Below are 7,137 nucleotides of genomic sequence, written 5' to 3'. Positions count from 1 at the left end.
ATTTGCGAAAACCTTTCCCAAGTAAGGTTGTGCTCAACTTGTGGTACCATGCTCTAGGCGATTGTTTAAGGCCATATATTGCCTTGTTGAGCTTCAGCACCTTTCCCGGGCCTATGGTGTCCTCTAGACCAGGCGGTGGCCGCATGTAGACCTCATCTTCAAGTTCTCCTTGCAAGAACGCATTCTTCACATCCATTTGCCATAGATCCCAATCCAAGTTTGTGGCCAAGGAGAGAACAACTCGAACTGTGTGTAATTTGGCCACCGGAGCAAACGTATCTTTGTAATCCTCCCCATACGTTTGCGTAAAACCACGAGCTACAAGTCTGGCCTTGTAGCGTTCAATCTCCCCATTGCTCTTATACTTGATAGTGAAGATATACCGAGACGTCACAGCCTTCTTGCCCTTGGGTAAGTCTGATTCGTCCCATGTGTGATTTTGCACCATGGCCGTGTTCTCGGCATCAACTGCGTCTCGCCACACCTTGTGGTCCTTGGCCTCATCATATGTCTTGGGAACCCAATGCTGGTCAATTTGGCCAAGGAACACTTGATGTTCCATCGGAAAGTGTGCCAGCGTGCATACAGCTTGAATTGGGTGTGCGACGACCATGTTGTTGTAGTACACTCTAGTGTTCTTCCAGTTAGATGGGGGAAACTTGAGACGTTGGCTACGTCGAAGAGGAACTATAGTTCCCGCCTCTGAGTTAGCTCTGCCTAGTGTAATAATTTCTTCAAGCTGCTCAGCCGGTTCCTCGGATGGCACATCATTGTTGTCTCCGGGTAGTTCGGTCGAATCCGTGGGCAACTCAGTTTCGTCGTTGGTATGAGAAGTGGGTGGATCAAGGTCGGGCTCAGGGAATGGCTCAGGTTGTTCTGGTGATGCTTGACTGGCCGGCGCGTTGGTGATCCGATCATTCTCAATACCTAGCCTCTCAAGGATCACCCGGAGGTTGCGTGTCCGATCGGAAGAAGAGGTCGAGAGATTGCGAAGTTCATCCCAGTTCTTCTCATCATAAAATCCTTGTGACTCCACAAACTTGACATCACGAGACACAAGAACTCTTCTTGTCTCCGAGTCATAGCACTTATATCCTTTTTGAGTTGTAGAATAGCCGATAAACATTGCCTTAGTACTCTTAGCATCAAGCTTGTCTCTTAGTTCACCTGGTCGCAACACATAGCAAACACAACCAAATACTCGTAAATGATCAAAGTTAGGCTTTTCATTGTTCAATACCTCAAATGGAGACAAGTCGTTGAGTATTTTTGTTGGTGTGCGGTTGATAAGATAACAAGCTGTGAGCACGGCATCTCCCCAAAAGCGTTTTGGAACTCTTGTATGGAACATCATGGACCTTGCTACCTCCATGAGATGCCTATTCTTCCTTTCAGCCACCCCATTTTGTTGTGGTGTGTATGGACAGCTAGTTTGATGAAGAATTCCATGTTCGGCTAGATATTGCTTAAAGGCATGGCTTGTGTATTCTCCACCATTATCTGATCTCAAAATTTTAATCTTGGCATGATAGTGGTTAGTGACATAATTTTGAAAGCTAGTAAAAGCTTCAAGAACTCTATCCTTAGAAGGAAGCAAAGTTATCCAAGTATATTTTGATTTTTCATCAATAAAAGTCACAAAATACTTTTGATTTTCTCTAGATAAGCAAGGGGATGTCCAAACATCAGAATGAACCAAATCAAAACATTTTTCATAAATAGTAATAGATTTAGGAAAAACAGCCTTGCAATGTTTACCAAGAATACAAGCCTCACACCCATCATTTTGAAAAGAAATATTAGGGAACATTAAAGCTAAAGCTCTAGTGTGAGGATGTCCTAGCCTAGCATGTAAAATAGAATCACTAGGTTTAACAACAACCGAATTAAAACAAGAAGCAGATAAATTCAAGTCCTCAAGCATATAGAGATCACCCTTGGAACCTCCTTGACCAAGGACCTTACTTGTCTCAATATCCTGAAAATGAACCTTGTTAGGACCAAATATTGCATAACAATTCAAATCAGTAGTGGCTCTCTTAACTGATAGCAAGTTGGAAGTAAAATTTGGCATATAGAACGCTTTAGTATCTTTATCAAATAATTTCAAGTTTCCAATGCCTTTAACTGGCACTTTCTCACCATTTGCTATCACAACATTACCACTAGCCGGTTTAATATCACTCATTAACCTAGAATCACTAATCATGTGGTGAGAAGCACCGGAATCAACTATGAGCGGTTTAGTTTGATTCAAGGCAAGATAAGAGTTACCGGAATTTTCTTTGAGTGCCTTAATGAGCGCATCAAGATCAGACTTCCTCACGAGGTCCGACGAGGCAGCCAGGGCAGTTCCATTCATATCCGGAGCTCGAGGGTTCAGTTCAGCAACCAATGGCTCCACACTCGCTCGATGAGCTCTTGGTGCTCCACGGTGGTTCATTGGTCGGTTTACTCGGAGGTGTGGGTGGAGAATCCAACACTCATTCTTGAAATGGCCCGGCTTCTTGCAGTGGTGACACACTGGTTCTTTCTTGTTATCTCCTCGATAGTAGCCCTTGTTTGCGGTCGCTACATCAGCTTGGTTGGCGGTTACAAGCTCCCCCTTGTTACCAAACAACCCCATGGAACCATGCTCCTTTTGAATCTGACTACACACTTCCTCCAGGCTGGGAAGCTTGTCCGACCTCAAGATATGCTTGATAAGATCGTTGTAAGATGGATTCAGCGTAAGGAGGAGGCCGAACACCTTGTCTTGTTCACGCCTCTCATTCAAGATTGTCGGATCAAGAGTCGCTGGCCTAAGCATCTCAAGCTCAGCCCAAAGGGACCTAAACTTCCCAAAGTGTTTGGTGAACTCCATGTCTTCTTGGCTTAGGTTGTTGATGGCTCTCTTGATCTCAAAGACTCGGCTTAAATTGGTAGTGTTACCAAAGACGTTTTGCAAGGTATCCCATAGATCCTTGGCCGTTTCACAATACGAGTAGGCCTCGAGTATTGGAGCATCGAGAGAGTTTTGTATGATGGCGAGAACACTTTGGTCTTCTTGAAACCACTTTTCTTCACCACTTGTGGCCACAACTTTGCCGTCTTCAGTCGGCTCGCCCTTCGGAGCTTCACTTGTTGTCACATGGGTCCAAAGCCCTCGGCCACATAGCGCCGTCTTTGTGGTCCTTGCCCACAACAAATAGTTCTCTCCTTTGAGAGTAACTGGAACAACCAAGGTTTTGGTGCTTTCCATGGAGTTTTGTCCAATGGTCAATAAGTTTACCCAACGGTTAAAGAAAAACTCAAGAGATTGAGTGAACGAGTTGCGGAAGAAAGTAGAGTGAATGAAGAGTTTAACGAGAGGAACCACAAGGCTCTGATACCATGTAAGTTTAGAAACGAGAGAGTGTAGAGATCGAGTGAGTTTGAGAGTGTTCGCACGAGAGAGTAGAAGAGAGTATGGAAGTGTAAGAGAGAGAGTATAGAAGAAGAATCAAACTTCTTACTTGAAAAAGAACCTAGATACATCCTAATTATAGACAAAGTAAGCAGCATATTCCTATGGGATCCTATACACGCTTTACATGACTGAAAGTGACATCCTTCCTTCTTAACATAACATGTGACTTGTGAGTTGAAATATCTTCCCACTTGCACACAAACTCCAACGGTCGGTAGGAGAAGGATCTAGAGACTTGGTTGTCTCATACAAGCCTTAGAAGACTTCAAGTGGGCTTCTACACGAGATGGTATGGTTGGCCCGATGAGAGAGAACGGTCGTTGACTTGTACGGACGTTGACTTGTACGGACATGGTGATCAAGATCCCAAATTATATTTTACTAATTATAAGAGTTTGGGTTGAATTTGGAGTGTTTAGACAACACTTAAACCCGTTTTAATCCAAAACAGGCTAAAACCGAGAAAACAGGCTAAAACCAAGAGAAAACATAGTTTCGAAGCAGTAAACAGCTAGGTCACTCTTCCTAGGGTCAAAATTAGTAACAATACAATACATTTGACTAATTACAAGAGTTTGGGTTGAATTTGGAGTGTTTAGACACCACTTTTACCCTTTTTCCCAAAAGAGGCTAAAACCGAGAAAACATTGATTCGAAGCAGTAAATTGATTTGTTACTGTTTCTAGGGTCAGAATGTGTGACAACCCAATGCAATTGACTAATTATAAGAGTTCGGGATGAATTTGGAGTGTTTAGACAACACTTAAACCCCTTTATCCCAAAATAGGTTTACACCGAGAAAACAGGCTAAAACGGAGAGAAACATTGATTTAAAGCAGTAAACAGCTATGTTACTCTTTCTAGGGTAAAAATATGTAACAACCCAATGCATTTGACTAACTATAAGAGTTTGGGTTGAATTTGGAGTGTTTAGACACCACTTTGATCCTTTTTTCCCAAAACAGGCTAAAACCGAGAAAACATTGGTTTGAAGCAGTAAATTGCTTTGTTACTATTTCTAAGGTCAGAATGTGTGACAACCAAATGCATTTGACTAATTGTAAGAGTTCGGGATGAATTGGGAGTGTTTAGTCAACACTTAAACCCGTTTTATCCCAAAATAGGCTTAAACCAAGAAAACAGGCTAAAACCGAGAGAAACATTGATTTGAAGCAATAAACAGCTATGTTACTCTTTCTAGTGTCAAAATATGTAACAATCCAATGCATTTGACTAATTATAAGAGTTTGGGTTAAATTTGGAGTGTTTAGACAACACTTAAACCCGTTTTATCCCAAAACATGCTAAACCGAGAAAACAGGCTAAAACCGAGAGAAAACATAGATTCGAAGCAGTAAATTGCTTTGTTACTCTTTCTAGGGTCAAAATATGTAACAATCCAATGCATTTTACTAATTATAAGAGTTTGGGTTGAATTTGGAGTGTTTAGACAACACTTAAACCCGTTTTAATCCAAAACAGGCTAAAACCGAGAAAACAGGCTAAAACCAAGAGAAAACATAGTTTCGAAGCAGTAAACAGCTAGGTCACTCTTCCTAGGGTCAAATTAGTAACAATACAATACATTTGACTAATTACAAGAGTTTGGGTTGAATTTGGAGTGTTTAGACACCACTTTTACCCTTTTTCCCAAAAGAGGCTAAAACCGAGAAAACATTGATTCGAAGCAGTAAATTGATTTGTTACTGTTTCTAGGGTCAGAATGTGTGACAACCCAATGCAATTGACTAATTATAAGAGTTCGGGATGAATTTGGAGTGTTTAGACAACACTTAAACCCCTTTATCCCAAAATAGGTTTACACCGAGAAAACAGGCTAAAACGGAGAGAAACATTGATTTAAAGCAGTAAACAGCTATGTTACTCTTTCTAGGGTAAAAATATGTAACAACCCAATGCATTTGACTAACTATAAGAGTTTGGGTTGAATTTGGAGTGTTTAGACACCACTTTGATCCTTTTTTCCCAAAACAGGCTAAAACCGAGAAAACATTGGTTTGAAGCAGTAAATTGCTTTGTTACTGTTTCTAAGGTCAGAATGTGTGACAACCAAATGCATTTGACTAATTGTAAGAGTTCGGGATGAATTGGGAGTGTTTAGACAACACTTAAACCCGTTTTATCCCAAAATAGGCTTAAACCAAGAAAACAGGCTAAAACCGAGAGAAACATTGATTTGAAGCAATAAACAGCTATGTTACTCTTTCTAGTGTCAAAATATGTAACAATCCAATGCATTTGACTAATTATAAGAGTTTGGGTTAAATTTGGAGTGTTTAGACAACACTTAAACCCGTTTTATCCCAAAACATGCTAAACCGAGAAAACAGGCTAAAACCGAGAGAAAACATAGATTCGAAGCAGTAAATTGCTTTGTTACTCTTTCTAGGGTCAAAATATGTAACAATACAATGCATTTTACTAATTATAAGAGTTTGGGTTGAATTTGGAGTGTTTAGACAACACTTAAACCCGTTTTAATCCAAAACAGGCTAAAACCGAGAGAAAACATAGATTTGAAGCAGTAAACAGCTATGTTACTCTTTCTAGGGTCAAAATTTGTAACGATACAATGCACTTTACTAATTATAAGAGTTTTGGTTGTATTTGGAGTGTTTAGACACCACTTTTACCCATTTTTTGCCCAACATAGGCTAAAACCGAGAAAACATTGATTTAAAGCTGTAAATTGATTTGTTACTGTTTCTAGGGTCAGAGTATTGATCAAGAGAATAAGCCTAAGGCAGCCATGGCCGTCCGTACAATTATGGGGCCGTCCGTACAACCAAGCAATAAGGCCGAGTCATGTAAGTGTGTAAAGACAATGAGGAGGCCTGCTCTCCTTAGGCCCATGAGAAGGATCTAGAATGTCGCTTGTAGCCGTTAGAGAGGAGGAACAAGTGGAGTCACGGGTTATGTTGTGTTTAAGGAGACTAGGACGGGTCACTATCACCGTTGGGATTAGTTCTATCTCTCTCCTTGTCCCTATCACTTATACGATCGGTTGGTAGAGGGTGTAGCCCTAATTTTCCCTTGATATATATAGGCTTTAGCCTACATTGTAATATGTATTCTTATGGAACAATAACCTAATCTTTTCTTCTTCCTCATTCTCTTTGTCTACCGATATCTCTCATCAATCTCTTGATTCTCTTCTTTATTCTACAAAGTCTTACATGGTATCAGAGCAAGTTCTTCGATTCTCTACAGTCTAATCTCATTCTCCTACTCATTTCTACACTCTAGTCTCCTTATCTTCGTTTCTTCTTACTCGCATCTCTTTTATTCTCCGGGTAAAAGCTTTACCCATCGGTCCATAGAAATCCGACCATGGAAAACGCCAAGCCCATTGTTTCACCGGTTGTCCTAAAGGGGACAAACTACTTGCTGTGGACAAGAACCACAAGAACCGCCCTTGGAGGTCGTGGCCTTTGGAGTCATGTCGAGTCCGACTATGTCCCAAAGAAAAACCCCAAAGGAGAGGACGCTTCCGAGGCGGAAGCGGAGGAAGAGAGCGAGAGGAAGGCCAAATGGTTCCAAGAAGACCAAGTTGTCCTATCTGTTCTCCAAAACTCTCTGGACACGCCTATCCTTGAGGCCTACTCATATTGCGAGACGGCCAAGGAACTGTGGGAAACACTTAAAGGCGTGTATGGTAATGTCTCTAA

The 7,137-nt window shown here is 41.3% G+C and overlaps 1 long non-coding RNA gene across 1 annotated transcript; it reads right to left on the bottom strand.

Annotated features, from left to right (window-relative positions):
* Positions 1 to 1,691: 1,691 nt before the first annotated feature.
* LOC147950179 (uncharacterized) lies at positions 1,692 to 2,419 on the bottom strand. The gene is made up of 2 exons (XR_015596264.1): positions 2,275 to 2,419; positions 1,692 to 1,978 (listed from the first exon to the last, which is right to left on the bottom strand). It is a non-coding gene; the product is annotated as an uncharacterized LOC147950179 (long non-coding RNA).
* Between the last annotated feature and the right edge of the window lie 4,718 nt (positions 2,420 to 7,137).

This window comes from Camelina sativa, chromosome 1 (genome assembly GCF_030686135.1).
Source record: "Camelina sativa cultivar CO46 ecotype springtype chromosome 1, ASM3068613v1".
NCBI classification, from domain to species: domain Eukaryota; kingdom Viridiplantae; phylum Streptophyta; class Magnoliopsida; order Brassicales; family Brassicaceae; genus Camelina; species Camelina sativa.
Note: the sequence above shows the minus strand (reverse complement) of the source record. Positions and strands in the feature narration are given on the sequence as shown.